At 45.8% G+C, this 22,003-nt stretch overlaps 1 protein-coding gene across 3 annotated transcripts in view; it reads right to left on the bottom strand.

The window, feature by feature from the left end:
- The window catches only part of LOC117558661 (bone morphogenetic protein receptor type-1B-like), an 89,841-nt gene that overhangs the window by 38,332 nt on the left and 29,506 nt on the right, over positions 1–22,003 (bottom strand). For 2 of the 3 annotated variants that reach the window (XM_034234986.1, XM_034234987.1), the window contains exon 2: positions 21,221–21,283. The exons of the other annotated variant lie outside the window; for it this stretch is intronic. The gene's annotated coding sequence lies outside the window, so the exon portion shown is untranslated. The remainder of the gene's footprint in view (positions 1–21,220; positions 21,284–22,003) is intronic. 3 annotated transcript variants of the gene reach the window in all.

Here is a 22,003-nt window from a genome sequence, read left to right as displayed (position 1 = left end):
ACTTACTTATTCACACATCGTTGCCCACCACACTAGCCCCTCCAGACCTGCCAAAAGGCCACCATTTGACCGAGCGATAATACCATCTGTTAAGCAAAACACTAGTGCTTTGTAAATCTTCTTTCTCATAGACTTTACCAAACAATGTGATACATACTGCCAGGGTTTGAAGGCACTGAAGACTTCAAAGGAGAATTATGTGAGAGAAGTGGGGGGAAAGAAAGGAGGAAGAGAAGTATGTTAAAAGAAGGAAAGAGAAGAGTAAAAGCAAAAGAGAGATACATATAATGAGAGCTATCTGTTTAAAGTTATAAATGTTAATATAATAAATCTAATAAAGGATACTCAGATCAGTTTTTAAACCTTTATGTTAATAAACTTACATTTCAAACCAATATTCAATTGTCTTTTGTGGTTTTCTTTAATTAAGTTTGACTAATTCACCAGATTCTTTATTACATTTGGTTGCATAAAATGAGCATGACCCATTCAAATGTATTGGATTTAAATATAATTTAAATCACTGATCTGTTTGCATGAAGTAAGGCTGTGACTACAGAATACTTTAATGATGGGAGAATGAACGCTTATTGATAACCATTGTTGGACAGTAACACATTAATTAGTGCATGTTACAGTAATGATAACTTTATAAATACTTTATAGTATTTCCTTACAGTAGTTAGTAACGTTCCATTAATCTGCTATTTGAGAGTTAGACGTTACGTGGTTCCATTACGGTGTTATTTGAGAGGGTTGTATCGTTTTGTTAGCTTAGCGCAACAGCATAAGGTTGAAGGTGTCTGTTAACACCAATCAACAGAAACACGCACCTGCAATTTATTCAGAGCTGTGTGCAGTCATGGAGGCTAAGCTAGATGCAGCTAGATGCTGCTGGATGGTCAATAAATCCCTACAAATTGTTTGGCTGTCTGCCAGGTTCTACCACTATGAATTCTTAAATGTAAATGTTTTTTATTACAGTGTTGATAACATGACCATTTTTGTATGTCCTACAGTATAGTTTGCTGCATCTTGCTGACCTCTTGCAGAATGTGCGGCTTATGTTTCTGATGTTAACAAAGGCGGACAGGAAGGAGGGACAACGGGACACAGGGAGGGAGGAGAGAGTTGTGCAAGAATGGAGTCGGATGGGGGAGGTGATGGGAGCAAAGTGGGGTGTCGGAAAGGTGGCGGGGGGGGCATGAGGGTCTACTAGGGGTGAGTGGCGCAGTGGGATAAGAGCGTGGGGAGTTCATGCCCCCGCCAGGCCCTTTTCGCACTGCATAAACAAAGAGATTACAGTGAGAAGGGGCTCTGCGCCGCTAACAAGCAGAGGCACCACACTCACATTTAATCACGGACACACGCACACACACAGTCACATACATATAGGAATCACACACGCAGAAAAATACATAAATGAATACACACACAGGCAAAACTCTTGAAAACAAATGTGCACAGACAACCCAACATGAACACAATGCACTGATACATACAACTAACAACAAGCATCACAACATAGTGGCGCCACCTGTCTCCTCTTCATCAATTAATGAGCTCCCCGCTCCCGGGATGCTACAACGAGTTGGCAATTAGCAGGGAAAAAAGGGGGAGGCATGAAATGAGGGAGAAAAACAGACAGTAGGAGGAGGGGAAAGGGGTTAGGAGAAGAGAGAGATGAATACAAGAGTAAAAAAGATGGGATAAAGAGAGAAGGGATACAGATATAGGAATAAAAGGAAAACAGAGACTGGATAAAGCCTGAAAGATCAGCAATTACCACACGTACATTTGCACCTGGATGTTGATATAATCCATACAATTATAATTCAGCATTTTGTTTACTGAAACAGTTTCATTACTTCATTCAAATGGTGGTGACAAGAAGATGCCACAAAGAGTAGATTGTTAGCTATATTGCAAAACCTTTTACGTACAGGCCAGATATTTGCCTTTTTTGACAATACGCGATTATTTGAAAAAGTAATTATTTTTTATTTTATTGTAAAAAAGAGAATATTGTCAAAACAATCCATTTGATATATGGAATAGCAGGATCACTGGATGTTGGGGATAAAATGAATATAATGGTGGAGAAACATTTGAAAGAAGGGTAAGAGCTATTGTGGTAGCTGATTAGTGTAGCACTTGATTTTCATCCTGGAGGACTTGTTTTAATCCATCACTACCTCTCTGACTGTCTGTTTTATCTGTCATTCAGTCAATTGTTGTTTCCTGTTGTTCTCTCTTAAATACACGCACACACACACACACACACACACACACACACACACACACACACACACACACACACACACACACACACACACACACACACACACACACACACACACACACACACACACACACACACACACACACACACACACACACACACACACACACACACACACACACACACACACACACACACACACACACACACACACACACACACATTCTTTTGTTTGTCACCTGATAACAGGCAGTCATTCATACCGCCTCTCGACCCCTATGACCCCTGAACCCTGAGACCTAAATATGGAACAAGAACTGAGAGACTGGTCACGCATTTGATGACAGTGATCGCTAGTGCAGACACACTCACAGACAAAAACTTCAGAGGTCAATATCTTAGTTTAGAAGGAAAACCATTCTACACTCTTATATTAGTATCATAGATAAATTAAATCACAGTGTTATCGTGAGAGACTGAGAAAGAGCATGTATGACGGGTAGAATTAAGTTATTTAACATTGAGGAGGGAACGTAGCAGTGCAGTGTGTGAAACGTTTACCGTCTATTTGTTAGCTAATAGAGGTGTCCACGCCCATAGACCCAAGCCAAGTTCCTGGTCATGTTGTCCCTTGTGGCCACAAAGTTAGACAACTTTAATTTGGCGCAGTCTTACTTCACAGTCCAGTTTGAGTATTTATCTTTTATACCTTAAAAATGTTTGGCTATAATATTTTAGGTTAGTTGTGTGGGTGATTTACGTTATCTATCAACTTTGTGTTTAGCAAGTGTGTGATTAAAGGAAGGAAACATAGTGAGTGTTTGCCTAGGTACTTGATTAAGTTAGTAATTCGTCTGAAAAGTAACTTCCAATGACCGTAAGGAGAACACAGTAAACACAATTACAAGTATAAACATACCAAGGCAGTAGGCAAAATAAGGCAAAGGCAGACACACAAATCCAACCCACTCTCATTTGTGTGTCCCTACTCTTTCCAACCCCTACAAATACACTCTTACACACATAGGGCAGGTGTGGGGTCAGTGTTAGGGTCAGTGGCCTCGGTCCAGCTCCCAAATATAAGGTATCTACTATTCAAGGCTCCTTAAGTTCACTGCAGGTTCTCGTATGACCACCATGGATCCTTTGTGTACTGAGTGGAACAGACATACCTAACACACAAAACATGCATTCATTCATGCATACTCTCACACTATCACCATTCCAGTATTCACACTCATACATACATGTATGAAAATGACACACACACACACACACACACACACACACACACACACACACACACACACACACACACACACACACACACACACACACACACACACACACACACACACACACACACACACACACACACACACACACACACACACACACACACACACACACACACACACACACACACACACACACACACACACACACACACACACACACACACACACACACACACACACACACACACACACACACACACACACACACACACACACAGTAACCCTAGCATGTCATTAAGATCTTTGTCATCCATCTATCGGTAAACATGTGAATGCTCATTTCCTCTATCGCCCCTTCCCAAACCACCCATACCGACTTTTTTGTTTCTCCTTCTTTGCTGACTCCCACCATGTCTCTCTCTCTCCCTCCCTCTCTCATTCTCGGAAGACACTATTCAAAGTGTCCATTCAGTGTGCAACAGAGGATCTCCTCTATAGCTGAAACATAAAACTGACACTATGACCCCTCAAGATGACCTTTGCACTCAAAGCTAACGGCTCTGACACGTAGAAACATGCCTATACGCACTTGTGTGTATGTGTGTGTATGTGTGCGTGTGCGTGTGTGTGTGTGTGTGTGTGTGTGTGTGTGTGTGTGCATTTGCTGAAAACTGATCTTCTTTACCTCGAGTGACGAGTGAGGATGAGTCTGCACTTCCACAGCAACAACAAAATGATAATAGCTTTTAGGTGTAGGTATAAAAATATATGCATAATATATATACAAAAATAACTTGTACTAATTTGGACAGTTAGGACAAACTCTAAATCGGTTGTCATTGCAATGAAAAAAGATGAAAGATACATCAATTGAGAGCAAGGAATCCTACTGGGAAACAAATGACTAGGGATGTAACATATCATATGTTAACACATATATATCGAATATCGTGATATCGCGGTAAATAAAAGTCTCAATACCGTCGTGAGACTGACAAAATCTACCGCGATTAAAAAAAAAAATGTAAATACTATTTTTTTTAAACCTTTATTCAACCAGATGGTCCCATTGAGATCATCGATCTCATTTTCAAGGGAGACCTGTCCAACATGGCAGCAAGTAGGTTACAACATGAATATAAAACAACAGATAACACAAAAGGACATCGTATTTACAGGGCTACATGTACATACCCAGAAACATTGACAAGTACCAACAGTATATTTGTATCTCGCCCTGTCAATAAGCCTCACCTTCTTGGCAAAAACTGTATTGTTTTTGAAGTGGTGGAGAGACAATGCACAGTTTTACCCACTGCTGTCACCCATGGCCAAAGCAAAACATCAGTACCAAGCAAGAGAGTTCTCATTCATAACACTCCGTTCGATGTCTCACTATGGGATGCGCCTCATCGCGGAGCAAACAGAAGCATCAATCTCATTACGCCAATCCTGATTGGCTGGTGATCTTGACGTCAGCGTCAGGGAATCCACCCCCTATAAGTAGCTTGCGCTACGTCGCATGCGTCATTCAAATACCTCTTCTCGCTTCAGAGCACATCTCGATGGTAGCCGGGCTAGCTTAACAGTCCACAGACTGAACCCAAAGCTAACTTTCGGTCGACGGGCGCTCGCCGGCTACTCTTCTGCTTCGCAAGAAGACTGTTAATGCTAACACACCAGTTAGTATTACAATCGACCTCGCCGTTTCTTTCCTCGGAAATTAAGGTAAGGTTTTGATTTTTTCAAGCTAGCAACACACCTGTTGCTAGCTTGCTTTCCCTCACTACCGACACCATGGTAGCAAGGACGTTTTTGCGTCGACAACGTACCTGTTACGAGCGGGTCCTCTCCACGCCACGCGGCGAACAAGATGGACGCCTCTCTCCCTCACACCAGAGGAGTCAGGGACTCGGAGGCTCGGCTCTGCGGCTGCGGGTTGAAAATATCAGGCACAGACTCACATCAGGTCTGCTCGTTCTGCCTCGGGCTGGAACACGCCCAGGAGGCTATTGACAACCCCGGCTCGTGCGGGCATTGTGCCCGCTTCACCGTAAAGAGCCTCCGCCGACGGTTAGCACGCCAAGCTAGCTTGTCGGGACAGGACCCCCTCCTGTCCGCTGATTTGCCGGCTGGCAATCAAGACGCGGGGGCGTCCGCCGCAGAGATTGAGCCCCGCACTGTGTCGGTCTGGGGCTCATCAACAGTGGCAGCTGCGGAACCGGAGTCCCGCGCCGTGTCAGGCTGGGACCCGGTGGCGGCAAGAGACGTGAGAACGGAGCCCCACACTTTACCAAGCTGGGGCTCCCGGCTGGACCTCACCATGGTTTCGCCCGCGGAGGATGTCCTGGAATTGAATTATATGGAGGACGAAGAGGGTGCCTCTGAGTTCCTCCTGTCTGATTCGGATGAGCAAGAAGACGATATCTTCGTGTCATCGGCTCAGGCTGCAAAGCCGGGAGCGATGGCTGCTCTCCCGGGCGATAGCACACCAGCTTCGCCCTGTCTGAGCATGGACCTGCAGGCCGTGTGTCAGCGTGCCGCGTCCAGACTAACCCTAACCCTTCAGGTCCCGTTACGAGGGGAAACATTTTCCCCAAGCAACGAAGACAAAGAGGCAACTCCTTCCGGTCTTCCCGGAGATGTTGGATGAGGTGTCGGTCTCGTGGAGAGACCGGCCCTTTAGCAACAAGGCCCCAATCCAGGGTGCCTCCTCCCTAGACTATGACGGTATGGAGAGGCTCGGCCTGCTCCGCATACCGCCTATGGAACCGCTGGTGGCAGCCCACCTCCTACAGAGGCTGGTCCCGTCACCAAGCAGGAACCCCACGCTGCCAGCGAAGGCGGACCGATTCCAGTCGACCATGACTGAACGGTCCTACAGAGCCGCAGCATTGTCCGCCAGGGCTTTGAACGTTTCCTCACTGCTAACCGCATACCAAGCGGAGCTCTGCGAGGATCTGTCAAGCAATCCTGGACCGGCCGTTCTGGACGAGATGGCCGCGATCACAGACATTTGTCTCCGTGTTCAACGCTGCGCCGTCCAGGCCACGGGCAAAACAATGGGGATCATGGTGGTGCAGGAAAGAGCTAGATGGCTCAACCTCACTAACCTCCCAGACCGGGAAAAGGAGGATGTGCTAGACATGCCCATCGTTCCCGAGGGGATTTTCGGCTCCGCTCTCGCCTCCATGCAGAGGAGATGCGAGTCGAAAAAGAAGGAGGACGAGACCCTCCACCTCTGTCTCCCTCGAAGGTTCCAGCCGCTGCCTTCACAGCGGCAGTCCTTCGCCCAAGCTGCCTCGAACCCTGCTCGGTTCAAAGTACCAAAACATCAGAGGTCGCAGCCCGCCCCGAGTCCCCAGCCCAGGCAGGAGACGAGGGCGAGTTGGCCTAGACAATCTCCGGTTCCGGCTGCAGCCCAGGCGCAGCCAACCCAGAATTTCGGCCAGCAGTCGAGGAAGAAGAAGCGGGCGGCCTGACAGCCCCCCCCTTCTCCCCTCTGTGACAGAGCTGGAAGTCCACGGTTCCCCAGCTCTAGATGTGTTCCCGCTGCCTCGAGAGATGCCTCAACGCCATCCTCAAGTCCGCAAAAACACATGTCACAATATTGTTGTTGTTTCTCACATAAACCATTTTCCGCTGACTCATCCAGGCTTCAGGCCAAGGGCGCAGCTCAAAAAAATGAAAAGAAAAACAATAAACAGTCCGTCAACTGTTCCCCTTCTGAGAGCAGCTACGGCCTCTCTCAAAAGGCGGATAATAGACGGGTCTGTGAAGGCACCACCGTCACGCGCATGCGCAGTGTCGGTGGGGATTGTCGAAATGGGGTACCACGGTGTTCAGACACTAGAGGGCCCCATAACATAACAAATAGAGACTCAGAGGGTAAGAGACGTGACATCTCCACTGGCTCTAAGGAGCATACAGTGGAAGATGCTCACAACATCTGCTTGGGTTTTCAAGACAGTAACACGGACTCTAATTCGCTGTCACCCCCCCTCGCTTCTTGGGCATTCTGTATTAACAAGCCCGAGGAGAGTCAGCCCATATTCTAGAGAGAGAGATCCTCTCACTTCTAGAAAAGAGGGCTATATCTATAGTACCCGCCGAGCAGAGTCAGGGCGGCTTCTATTCCAAGTACTTCCTCGTTCCCAAACGGGGAGGGAACGGGATTCGGCCAATACTAGATTTGAGGGTTCTGAAAAAATATCTAAAAAGATACAAATTCAGAATGCTCACTCACACATCTCTGCTGCGTCTCGTGCGACAAAACGACTGGTTTACATCAGTCGACCTGAAAGATGCGTATTTCCACATCCCAGTATATTACCCACACAGGAAATATCTGAGGTTCGCATTTCAGGGGATCTGTTACGAATACAGAGTACTTCCCTTCGGTCTGTCTCTCAGTCCAAGAGTGTTTGTACGATGTACGGAAGCCGCGATAGCCCCGTTAAGACAACAGGGTATTTGCCTGGCGACCTACCTAGACGACTGGCTGCTTCTCGCACAGTCGGAGCAGGAGGCTATTCCGCAGACAAATGTCCTCGTAAAGCACCTGCTCAACCTGGGTTTCATAATACACACAGAGAAGAGCATGTTGTGCCCAGCACAGACTGTACTCTTCCTGAGTTTACACCTGAACTCGGTGCCCTTTTCAGCTCGCCTGTCAGCGGAAAGAGTGAAAGCTTTAAGAGCTTGTCTCGCTCATTTCCAGCTGCGCAAACATGTTCTCTTCAGATCATGCCTGCGGTTACTGGGGTTCATGGTGTCAGCCATCCTGGTCGTACGACTGGGACGCTTACACATAAGGGAGTTTCAGCGCTGGGTAGCCGCTCTAAAACTAAACCCCGCGCGTCTTGGCGCACGGAGAGTAATGGTTACTGTGAAATGCGTAATGGCACTGCGCCACTGGCTGCACCCGACTTTTCTAGTACGGGGCGTGCCTATGGGTGCTGTCCTTTCACGGAAGGTGGTCACCACGGACGCATGTCTGACAGGCTGGGGAGGTATTTACGAAGGTCGTCCGGTGAGGGGTCTCTGGAGCAGAGACCTCCAGCGGGCGCACATAAATTACCTGGAGCTTTTAGCGGTGTTCCTCACCCTAAAACGCTTTCTGCCTTTTCTCAGAGGACATCATGTCCTCGTGAGGACAGACAACACGACCACAATATCGTATATAAACCGCCAAGGGGGTTTGCGTTCTCTCCAGTAACACATGCTGGCACGCAAACTGATCTTATGGAGCGGCAGACGTCTCCTCTCTCTGAGAGCGACGCACGTACCAGGAATGATGAACCTCGGGGCGGATCTACTGTCCAGAGGTGCACCACTATATGCAGACTGGACTCTACATCCAAGGATTGTGAGTCAGCTGTGGGTGCGTTACGGCAGAGCCGCGGTAGATCTGTTCGCATCAAAAGAAAATGCTCAATGTCAGCTATTCTTTTCAATGCACGATTTAAACGCACCGTTAGGCGTGGACGCGCTCGCGCACGTTTGGCCTCCGGGCCTTCTGTACGCGTTCCCACCCCTGGCTCTGATACCCCCAACTCTGGCCAGAGTGAGGGAACAACGCCACACACTTATCCTGATACTGATGTACTGGCTGGCGGAGATATATCAGCTGCTGTGCGGGCAGCCATGGCAGCTCCCACTACGCAGGGACATACTGTCTCAGGCGGGGGGGGCGATCTTTCACCCACACCCAGAGCGCTTGGCACTATGGGCCTGGCCCGTGAGTGGTACAATCTGAATACAGTGGGACTCCCTCAGAAGGTGATAAACAATATTCAGAGTGCGAGAGCTTTCTCCACTAGGTCTCTCTATGACTGTAAGTGGAGGGTGTTTGAGGAGTGGTGCCTTCAAAAAGGACACATCTCTTTTCAATGTCCTGTCGGGGTGATTTTATCATTTCTACAGGACTTAATTGATAAACACAGAGCTTTCTCTACGATCAAAGTGTACCTGGCTGCTATTGCTGCATGCCATGTGGGCTTTGAGGGAAAGACGGCTAGCCAACATCCTTTGGTCTGCCGTTTTATGAAAGGGGCTCACAGGCTCCTCCCTGTTTCTAGGTCACTGGTGCCCTTATGGGACTTGGCAGTGGTTTTAGATGGGCTCACTCTAACCCCATTTGAACCCCTTGAAGAAGCTGACATGAAGCACTTGTCACTCAAGACAGTGCTGTTACTGGCCCTGGCATCCGCCAAGCGAGTCAGTGACATTCATGCGCTATCTGTACATCCTTCATGCACTCAGTTCGCCCCAGGGCAAACGAGAGTGTTGTTGAAGCTGTGTTCCTCCGGGGAACAACTGCCGAATTTGCTGTGTCCAGTCCGTGCTTTACGCACATATATGGACAGATCAAAGGAGCTTTGTCTTAATGACCAACTCTTTGTGTCCTGGGCTAACCCTCACAAGGGCAAGCCTGTTACTAAGCAACATCCTGGGCTTTGTTCAAGGGTGTTTCCATCCAAGACATTTGTGCAGCAGCGAGCTGGACCTCGCCGCTCACTTTTGTCCGCTTTTACAGGCTAGACGTCTCTGCTCCTAGTGTGGCTCGAGCAGTGCTGGGCACCTTGTTGAGTCAGAGCTCTACCTGTTAAGTTCTGGTTGGTTTGGTGATTTTCGAGATAAGCTCGTCTGGCAATACGGGAGCTACAATATCCCATAGTGAGACATCGAACGGAGTGTTATGAATGAGAACTATAGGTTACTTACGTAACCCCAGTTCTCAGAGTAACATGTAGTGAGATGTCTCACCAGACGGCCCTCCTTGCTATGGTGAAGCGAGAAGAGGTGCTTATTTTGAATGACGCATGCGACGTAGCACAAGCTACTTATAGGGGGTGGATTCCCTGACGCTGACGTCAAGATCACCAGCCAATCAGGATTGGCGTAATGAGATTGATGCTTCTGTTTGCTCCGCGATGAGGCGCATCCCATAGTGAGACATCTCACTACATGTCAGCTCCTTCCAGATGTCGTGAGCATCTCCCGCTGTATGCTCCTTAGAGCCAGCTGAGATGTCACGTCTCTTCCCCTCTGAGTCTCTATTTGTTGTGTTATGGGGCCCTCCAGTGTCTGAGCACTGTGGTGCCCCATTTCGACACTCCCCACCGACACAGCGCATGCGTGTGGCGGTGGTGCCCTTACGGCTCCAGCCGGCACTGCGCATGCGCGTGGCGATGGTGCCTTTACAGCTCCAGCCGGCACTGCGCATGCGCGTGACGGTGGTGCCTTTACAGCTCCAGCCGGCACTGCGCATGCGTGTGACGGTGGTGTCTTCACGACCCCAGTCGGCACTGAGCATGCGCGTGACGGTGGTGCCTTTACAGCCCCAGCCGGCACTGCGCATGCGCGTGACGGTGGTGCCTTCACAGACCCGTCAATTGTCCGCCCTTTGAGAGAGGCCGTAGCTGCTCTCAGAAGGGGAACAGTTGACGGACTGTTTATTGTTTTTCTTTTCATTTTTCCGAGCTGCGCCCTTGGCTCGAAGCCTGGATGCATCAGCGGAAAATGATTTGTGACAGAAAAATCAATAAGTGTGTGACATACGTTTATGCGGACTTGAGGATGGTGTTGAGGCATCTCTCGAGGCGGCGGGAATACATTTAGAGCTGGGGAACCGTAGACTTCCAGCTCCGTCACAGAGGGGAGAAGGAGGGGCTGTCGCGCCGCTCGCTTCTTCTTCCTCGACTGCTGGCCGAAATTCTGGGTTGGCTGCGCCTGGGCTGCAGCCGGAACCGGAGATTTTCTAGGCCAGCTCGCCCTCGTCCCCTGCCTGGGCTGGGGACTCGGGGCAGACTGCGACCTCTGCGCTTTCGGTATTTTTAACCGAGCAGGGTTCGCAGCTTGGACGAAGGGCTGCCGCTGCGAAGGCAGCGGCTGGGCCCTTCGAGGGAGGCAGAGGTGGAGGGCCTCGTCCTCCTTCTTTTTCGACTCGCATCTGCTTTGCATGGAGGCAAGAGCGGAGCCGAAAATCCCCTCGGGAACGATGGGCATGTCAAGCACATCCTCCTTTTCCCGGTCTGGGAGATTGGTGAGGTTGAGCCATCTAGCTCTTTCCTGCACCACCATGATCCCCATTGTTTTGCCCGTGGCCTGGACGGCGCAGCGTTGGACACGGAGACAAATGTCTGTGACCGCGGCCAACTCGTCCAGAACGGCCGGTCCAGGATTACTCGACATATCCTCACAGAGCTCCGCTTGGTATGCGGTTAGCAGTGAGGAAACGTTCAGAGCCCTGGCGGACAACGCTGCGGCTCTGTAGGACCGTTCCGTCATGGTTGACTGGAAACGGTCCACCTTCGCTGGCAGCGTTGGGTTCCTGCTTGGTGACGGGCCCATCCTCGGTAGGAGGTGGGTTGCCACCAGCAGTTCCATCGGCGGTATGCGGAGCAGGCCGAGCCTCTCCATACCATCGCAGTCTAGGGAGGAGGCACCCTGGATTGAGGCCTTGTTGGTAAAGGGTCGGTCCCTCCACGAGACCGACACCTCATCCAACATCTCCGGGAAGACCGGGAGGAGTTGCCTCCTTGTCCTCGTTGTTTGGGGAGAATGTTTCCCCTCGTAACGGGACCTGGCGGTCTCCTTGGCCCTTTCGGGCCACGGGATGTCTAGCCTGGATGCAGCGCGCTGACACGCGGCCTGCAGGTCCCTGCTCAGACAGGGCGAAGCTGGTGTGCTATCGCCCGGGAGAAGAGCCATCGCTCCCGGCTTTGCCGTTTGAGCCGATGACATGAAGATATATTCTTCAGACAGGAGGGACTCAGAGGTGTCCTCTTTGTCCCCCATGTAGTCTAATTCCAGGACATTCCCCGCGGGTGAGACCGTGGTGAGGTCTCGCCGGGAGCTCCCGCCTGGTGAGGCGTGGGGCTCCGTTCCCGCGTCTCTTGCCGCCACCGGGTCCCGGCCTGACATGGCGTGGGATCCCGGTTCCGCAGCTGCCGCTGTTAGTGAGCCCCAGACCGACATAGTGAGGGGCTCAGTCTCTGCAGCAGACGCCCCCGTGTCTTGATTGCCAAACGGCGAATCAGTGGACATGAGGGAGTCCTGTTCCAACAAGCTAGCTTGGTGTGCTAGCCGTCGGTGGAGGCTCTTTCGGGTGAAAAGGGCGCAATGCACAAACACAGAGCTCTACCTCAGCCTTTAACAAGGCCACACGAGCCGGGTTTGTCGATAGCCTCCTGGGCGTGTTTCAGCCCGAGGCAGGACGGGCAGACCTGGTGTGAGTCTGTGCCTGCTATCTTCAACTCGCAGCCGCATGACCGAGCCTTCGAGTCCCTGACTCCTCTGGTGTGAGGGGGAGAGGCGTCCATCTTGTTCGCCTCGTGGCGTGGAGAGGACCCGCTCGTAACAGGTACGTCGTTGAGAGAAAAAGTGTTACCAACCTGTCCTTAATCCGGAGAAAAAGGGGACGGTGTGGGTCCTTTGTTCTCAAAGAATATTGACTGGTGTGTCAATATACTTCTAATCCTTTTCTCCTCCTTGAGAGAGAAAAAGAAAAGCGTCCTCGCTACCGTGGTGTTGGTAGTAAGGGGAAGCTAGCTAGCAACGGGTGCGTAGCTAGCTTGAGAAAAATCAAAACCTTACCTTACTTTCCGGGGAAAGAACGGCGAGGTCGATTTTAATACTAACTGGCGTTAGTATTACCGTCTTCTTGCGAAGCAGAAGGAGTAGCCGGCGAGCGCCCGTCGACCGAAATGGTTATATTTGGGTTCAGTCTGTGGACCGTTAAGCTTGTCCGGCTACTATAGAGATGTGCTCTGAAGCGAGAAGAGGTGTTTGAATGATGCATGCGTCGTGGCGCAAGCTACTTATAGGGGGTGATTCCCTGACGCTGACGTCAAGATCACCAGCCAATCAGGATTGGCGTAATGAGATTGATGTTTCTGTTTGCTCCGCGATGAGGCGCATCCCATAGTGAGACATCGAACGGAGTGTTATGAATGAGAACTATGTTGATCATTTTATAATTATAAACACATAAAAAATACAAATGCAGTCACCTACAATTTCCCCTCAAAGCATCTTCTTCCAAATCATTAAGGAAAGTGACGGCTCCAAATTGTGTGTCCTTTTAACACCCTTAAGTTCCAAATGAATTACAAGAAGAAAATATCGTGTCATACGTGTTGTTTGTTACGTGGAAAAATGTCTTTACAATTTAAAAGTCAAAACACATTATATACACAGTTTAGATTTTAGTTTAGTACTTTATTTTGGACAGTTGCTTCATTGCTCTTCTTGAAATGCTGCTTGAGGTTATCAAGGTCATGTTAGGTGAGGGGAACATGTGGTTAAGTTTGTTACGGTATCAACAACAGCTCAAGTCATTCAATGTAACTCAATCTTGTGATTACTCCCTGAAGAGCACAAAAAGACCCTTGACGTGTGTGTGTGTCCGTCTGTGCTGCAAGACTGTTGGCATTGCAACAAACATTTACAGCACTATAAAGCTGACCACAGCATTATATAAACATTTAGCTCAAACCCACATGAAAGTAATAGCAGGTGTTATTGTAAAGAGTCACTGTGAACAACAGGTGTGTTAGGGTACCTCGTTATGTTCTTTTTTAATACATTCATAAATGATAATGTATATAACTTTCTAATATATATCAAATATTTTAACCATCCTTATTTGTCATAGAATAGTGGAATGTGTGTGCAAAGGTGCATGTGTGTTTGTCCCCGATGTGTGTGTGTGTGTGTGTGTGTGTGTGTTGGGACTGAGGTAGTCTTTGCAACATTATTGGTTATTCTAGAAGATCGGCCTGTGACATTTAATAACAAGCTCCCGTTTTCTCATCTAAAATACCTGGAACCCGCAGGTACGTTGGACCAGCAGTATCAGGTGCATAGAGGCCCCGAACTAGTAAAGCAAAGCTTCACACAAAGACACAAACACAGAGCTCTACCTCAGCCTTTAACAAGGCCACATTTGTCTAACAGCTGATTTCCACATGATAAGAGATACAAGTATATTAGGCAGGACACCCACACCCACACGATCATGTCTTCAGATGGTTATCATATTTACATAATCAGTGGTTGTGGGTGAGAGTTTGTCACGATCTGTAATCCCGGTGGTATAAGAAGCCATTACTGTTTGAGAGATAGCACTGTGTGCACAGACATACGTGCAGGGTATGTGTGTGCATAAAAACACATGCATACTTACAACCCCCCCACCCCTTACATTCATGTACACTGAAAGGGGGGGGGGTTACCAAACTCTAACCTGTTTTCCAAATCGTCACAGAGTCAGACACACTACATGCTCACAGTCCACAAACACACACTCACAAAATCCGACCCCTCTGCCCCCTCCCCTGGACTTGGATAAATTACTGTCACCTGAAGCGGAACCCTGTCCATCATGCAGGGGGGGCCCCGAAAGCCCCACAGGTGTCCTTTAACATCTCTAAAGGTCCCCTCCTCCCCCTTGGCTCTCCATGTAGCCATTCATCTGGCTGCAGTGGAGGACATCAAAACAAAACACAACCCCGGGGGAAAACCTCACAGCTTATCATACACATGAATTACTCTGCAGTGAAGACACAGCTTGGTACCAAGACAATCAGACTAATACATGTAGATCTCACATAAAGGATTTAGAGAGTGTTTCTTTGGAAGGTTACCCACAAAACACAAAATGTATTATCATTCATGTTGCAACATGTCAAATGCTTTCACTATATGCTTCACATTACAAAGTAAAAACGCTTTCTAGTATGCAGTATGATGTACAGATTGACTCCAGTTCTGTAACTGTAGTCCACATGTCCTATTGTTCTGCTTTTCATCTCCCCTTGAGGGTGTTTTATAAACCAGTTGATGCGTAGCCAGGAAAAAGAACATATCACTTCATCCTGACCTGACTTATCGTGTGAAGATGAACCCAATACGTTAAAGAGACAACTGGAAAAAACTCCAATACCACAAAAATCAACTATGTGTTTCTCAACCATATTTCAGCTGGCTGCAATTGACACAGAATGTGTTTAAAATAGTGAGAAATGGAGCAGTTACCAATTTTCGGTAAATGGCATTTGAGTGAAGAGCAACCAAGAGTTGGCCAAATCCAGTCACTCCACATTTACAGGCAGTGGGCTGACAACATAATATGCATGGCAAAACAGAAAATCATTTTCTATTGTAACCCACATTTCATTTTTCTCTACAGTGAAAGCCCACAGTGATGTATTAATACCAATGTTAAACAAAAAAATAACTAAAAGAGGTAGAAGAGAGTTACTGAGACCAAGATGTGTTACTGAGACAAAATATGTGGAAGATATTGTACAAAAAGGGCAAACAAACAGACGCAGCTAATCAGACAGGCAGTCAAGGCAGCAGCTAGCCCCGCACACTGACAGAAACACAGACTGCAGGTCGGACTTTTAGAATAAACACCAGAGCTCTCAGTGTCGCCCAGGAAGAAATTCTTCTCTTTGATGTGAAGCCATGTGACCTTGCAGCAGTCTGAGTAATTGAAACACCGTCCAACAAACGTCAGCACCGCTAACACCCTCAAGGTCGCTGTGTGGGTGTGAGTTTTTCAGGCTAAATGTTGGTGTGTGCATGTGTATGTGTGTATGCATGCTGAAAGGATGTTAAGGGACGTGGGACCTAGACTTTTAGTTTTGGTATGTCAGTTATGCATTTGTATGTCTTTTTGTTGTTGTTCTGTCTTGTAGAGAAGATTAAGGGGGGGAGGCAAAACTGGTTCATTACTGCATAAAGATCAAACCCAGTTTTAACCCCAGTTCTGCAGTTGGGTGATAGAGCTGAGTATGTGTTGGCCATACCTTGATGATTGAGCTGAATATTTGCTTTATTCCAGTACTAGCGTTCAGTTATTATGCTCCAAATATCTGGAACAAACTCCCAGAAACCTGCAGGTCCGCTGCAACTCTGACTACTTTTAAATCCAGGCTGAAGACTTTTCTTTTTGTCGCTGCTTTTAATTGAACTATTCATATCTTAGACTGCACTGTAACTTTTATCCATGTACTTTTTTCTTTTAATGTTTAATTGACAGCACTGTAACTTTTATCCATGTATTTTTTCTTTTAATGTTTATTTGATTAGCTTTTCTTTTTAATGACTGATTTTAAATGCCATTTTCTTAATCTCTTTCATTTTTTGTAAAGCACTTTGAATTGCCTTGTGTTGAAAAGTGCTATATAAATAAACTTGCCTTGCCTTGCCTACGTGCTTTCGAGTAGTTTGACATTGGGAAACAAGGATTACTGTTTTTATGTTCTCACTTTCAATGAATGAGAAGACTGACACATCTGAACATCAAATGAATACATGTTCCTTAATTGACAATATTGTCAAATTTGGTTCACAGTAGATCACGGATAGCAGCTACATTAGCTACATATAGCATAACAAAGACACATTGCCAACTGAAACAATAGCAGTCCTGTTGCATTGTGGGACATGTAGGTCCCAGAGTTTGACATGAAAAAATAATACATAAATAGGAAGACAATATCCCTTGCTTGATAGATTTTAGTAGTGGTGGATTTGTTGTCTCTATGGTGAGCCTTATAATATATAGGAGTGCTAATTACTGCCTTCTCTTTTGAGATATACAAACAAAGCTAATAAGAGAACATGTACAATATATAAAAACTGTTTGCTGGACAACGGGTTAAAACATTTTAAAATAAAATCAGTTGAAAAAAAGCACATTACTGATAAAAGTGAGTTTTAAGAAGAGATTTAAAAGAGGTCACTTAGTTTGATTTCCACAGCTGAGGGGCCAAGACAGATAAGGCTCAGCCACCTTCAGTGGTTAAGACCAAGCTTTTACTAAGGCCTTTAAAAACTCAAATAAATCCTCTGAGGAGGAGAGTCGAGGTAGAGTCAGTGATTGTAACTAGTATTTTCATGCACAGTAAGTTTAAGGTATTAGCATCTCCAATCAACCAACATAATTTGACATAAAATCGAAAATGTTGTACTATAAATGTACTATAAATGTACTATAAATGTTGTACTCTACTATAAAAAGAAAAATATGTGTTTAGAGCTTTGCAATCAAGCCTACATCCTTCTGTGTGACGACATCTTGTGGCAGCGGAGATTTGGAAGTTATTAATTTGTTTTCATGTCAGGCCTCATTTTGGATGATCACATGCTGTTGCACTAAAACCGTTCACAGTACCAAGAATAGCTTATTATCATAAATGAGCGAGTTCTAAACTGTTGCTTTTGCGACCAAATTATGCTTTTGTGAAATCACCACTTTTGTGCGTCTCCGCCTTACGTTCATAACTGCAATACACATTGCCAGTGTTCTTTCTGTTTAGGCTCCGCACAGCTGAATGAGCACAGAGACAACACTGCTACACTTTGAATACACTCCTCTCTCTCTGCTGGTAAACAGTGGTGTCCCATTGCAGCAGTTTATTTCGAAGTCATTTCTAGCCCAAACAGGGATTATAACAAAGCCCAGTGCTCCCTCTTTTAGTCCACTAAGTACTTTCTGTTGCTTTTAAAGGCTAGAAGGCTGCTGAAGCATATGGGCAGCTGACTGTGTGTAAAAGAGATATAGATATAGAGACAAAGTGAAAAAGAAGCAGAGAGCGAAAAGGATTTGAGAGCAAATCATTAGAGGAAAAAGCGTCATAACAGCAGCTCACACTAGTGACGAGTGAGTAGCACTTCAGATCCGTCTGCTAAAACCTCGGCTTGAGCAACTGAGCGGTACCCTAAAATATTTTTAAGCATGCTGAATCGTCAGTAAAGGCTTAAATACAATACACGTTCACTGGTTTTACATACTGCAAAGTTTAGAGGGATAAACAATGTGAGAAACTTAACTTAGGAGTTAAAAATATGTTTTAAGGTGAGGAAATTGTTTCTATGAATTTGGATTGTCTGTGGGTGGTCATCTGATTGTAGCAGCAGTATGGTGCCCCCTTGGGGACAAACAACATGCATCCCTAGTCAGTGATAAATCAACACATATTTGATTGGGTTTAATCTTCTTAATAAGAATATCCATTAGAAAACTAATAATCTATGAATATTACTAGTATGTCTTGTTTTTAATTTATTTTCTGATATGTTTTACTCATCTGGTATAGGTAAAACGTAACGTTTTCGTAATGCAAAAAAAACGTTGGTAGTACCTTCATCTATTAAACATTATTGATGTGCAATTACATATAAGGGGTGTTTGAATGCTAGGGTCATAGTGTGTCATGTCAGCTGCTTAAGATACATTTCACTATGCTGACAGTCACTCAAATGCTAATATGCTTCATGCACTGGGAACCCCTACCGTGACAAAGCCAAAGCCAGCAAAGGAAATTGACCAATTTTATAAAGTCTCTCAGGAGAAATTATGGGAACAAGAGCTTTTATCCATTGAAGAATATGTATGCACAATATGGTTGGTATCTACAAAAAATGCAAAACATAAGTCCTTGGAGTGAGATGTAATGGAAAAAAGGTTATTTTTTCATTTAGAAGTGAGTGATCTCACCAATAGCTACTTTCCTCTCTGTGCACCTTAGAGTAGAGACACGTCATGTTGAAAGATGCTGTTGCCAGCACACCTGTGAGGTTGTGCTCGACAGTTCATACATGCATTTCCTTGTGTGCGGGTGTATTTATGCATGTGAAAACACTCATGTTTCAGCAGTAATGGCCCTTCTGAAACATGCATCTCCCTCTCAAAGGGTCCAGGCTTTTGTTTAATTCAGTCACAGCCAGCACTGTTTCCTCAGCAACTGGGGGTCAGGGTAGGTCACCAAACCTAACGAGTATTGGTGATATTCCAGCTAAAATCAGCCCTACTGAATTGGTTAGATGATTGCATTATAGCTCATGATCTGTCCTGCATCAGAAAACAAAATTGTTGATAAAAAGGTATAAGCAATGGGGCCACTATTTGCATTGGTATTAGTAAGCATTGTTGTTGTTAAACAATCATAAATAACATCATTTAAAGCACCTATATGTAGATATGCAGTTAGCAGCACCTGCTGTCCCTTAGTGAATGGCCCAGTGTCCTCTAAGGAACATAAATGCTCTGGTGGAACATACACTTGTCCAGATGCCAGTTGTGCTGTGGACAGCATTTCCTGATACACATGCAAGGAACCCTTGTACTATGTCGTGCACTTCTACACAATGCATTGAATTTGTGAATGCGATTGATGCATTTATGTATGTCTCCTTGGTTTGAGAGCCATTCTGTGTCTCATACCTCATTCACACCAACGCAACTCTGGTTCAAGCTCCATGCTAGAGCTTTTCAGGTTCAGAACCGGTTCTTCGGTTTAGCTCCGGCTCTTTTCACACTGCCTAGAGTCCGACTGGTGCTGCGTCATTGCGTCATCGTTTGCGTCATGACGTAACCGCTTGCGTGCCTGCTTCATAAAGCCAAAGCGCGCGGAAACCCCTCACAGCTCACACCGACAACAACAACAATGGCCGATTGTGCTCCAGCTTCCTCTGTACCTCTTCGGAAGACCAGATTCCCAGTAGGTAGCTGGTCTCTTCAGTGGACCACTGCTGCTTGTTAAGTTTCTCCTTCGTTGTGTACAAACTGGATAAAACGCCGGCTTTTTGTTGTTGTTCAGGAATTGATCTGCCCCTGCCCCCGCCTCGACGTAAGCGTGACGTATGCGGTGCTTTTGCTCTGGCCGGACAATTTTTTGGTGCTCGAAATGAACCGGATTCCGGAGCTAAGAGGCTGCTCCGCTGCGGTGTGAACAGGAAAACCCGGTGCTTTTCAAGCTCCAGCTCCGAACCGGCCCTGAAACACCGTTCGTGTGAATGAGGTATCAGTGTCTGACATAAAGTTGCCTGTAAAGTGCGTGATCATTAACTGATTGCCATCCTAAAGGATACCAAGGCAACAAAACACTGCTCTTGTTGTGAATTTGTTCTATCCACACATGCATTGGGGAAACATGTAACGTGAGACTGACTTCCTTAACTGCAGTCCTCCTGCACACTGTGGGCTAATTTGGTTAGCTTAGTTAAAAATCAAGATTTGCAAATAAAGTAGTCAGATGGTCACAACACTTTAATTTTACTTAGGGATAATGGTCTGCGCTCCTTATCATGCACTATTAATGATAATGGACTGCAGTTACTACTGTTACTTTGTTTACTACTGTTACTTTGTTTACTCTTTCTCACTGAAAATTATTTATTTTAACATGGAACAGGAAAATAAGGTCTGCATATGAAACATGTTGTGCCTATCTAAAACAAATCAACTAGTAGGCTTACTAGCTTCTACACGCTAAAGCCACTAACATCTCTCACCAGCAAAATACCAGTTTATACCAATATCAGTTAAATGCCATTTTACGTTTCATTACTATACAATAATACAGTATTTATTATCATTATAGTATTACTATTTCACCGATTATAAAATATAAATTATATTTGATGCAACTTTAGTTACATTTCCATGACTTTTCCAAAACTTTGGGAAAAATATTGTTTTCCATAACTTTTCCAGGGCCTGGAATTAGCATTTTTGAATTTCCATGACTGTTCCAGGTTTTAATTGAAATTGTTGTCATCAACATTGGAGAGAGATTTAAGGGTGTATAATGATCATTGGATGAACACAATCCACATGATCTTGATGTATTTGAGGGAATACATTGAAGTCTGAACAGCCAAAGTATGTTTCTCATAAAAATAATACAGAGCATCAGAACTACCTTCAATTAGCTCTTACCTGTATATGATGTTTTTTTTCTTCTCTTTCACAGATAGTGATGGCCATACAGCTCTGCAATCCCTGCATACACACACACACACACACACACACACACACACACACACACACACACACACACACACACACACACACACACACACACACACACACACACACACACACACACACACACACACACACACACACACACACACACACACACACACACACACACACACACACACACACACACACACACACACACACACACACACACACACACACACACACACACACACACACACACACACACACACACACACACACACACAATAAAATACAGTAAGATAATATAGTGGCTTCTTTACAAGAAGGCGTTATACAAGAGCTTACGTTATAATGTACACCTGTTTTCAAATTACAGCATTAAATTAACATGTTTCCTGAAATACATATAATTTAACATTTAGCCGTACCTCAGTCAGATTTGTTTAATGCTGAGCAGCTTTTATATGTTTGTCTTTATTTTATTTGATGTATCAAGTTAAACAAAACATACCTTATTCATTCAAAAGAAGCAGTGACTGTAAAACGTGGTTTTTCTGTAGCACACACAACTAGGTTGTATGCCAAGGATTGCACATGTTATTAGATCTTGTAAGTAGAGGGTCAGATCGTACAGATTCTCACCTGTAGAGTTGGAAAACTTAAGTCAAATAAATATTCTTTATATAAACATGAAACTCTGGGCGGTTGCATTTCTTCATCTCTAAGAAAACAAAACACTGTAACTCACACTGG

This window comes from Gymnodraco acuticeps, unplaced genomic scaffold (genome assembly GCF_902827175.1).
Source record: "Gymnodraco acuticeps unplaced genomic scaffold, fGymAcu1.1, whole genome shotgun sequence".
NCBI classification, from domain to species: Eukaryota; Metazoa; Chordata; class Actinopteri; order Perciformes; family Bathydraconidae; genus Gymnodraco; species Gymnodraco acuticeps.
This window is presented reverse-complemented; position numbering and strand designations above follow the sequence as displayed.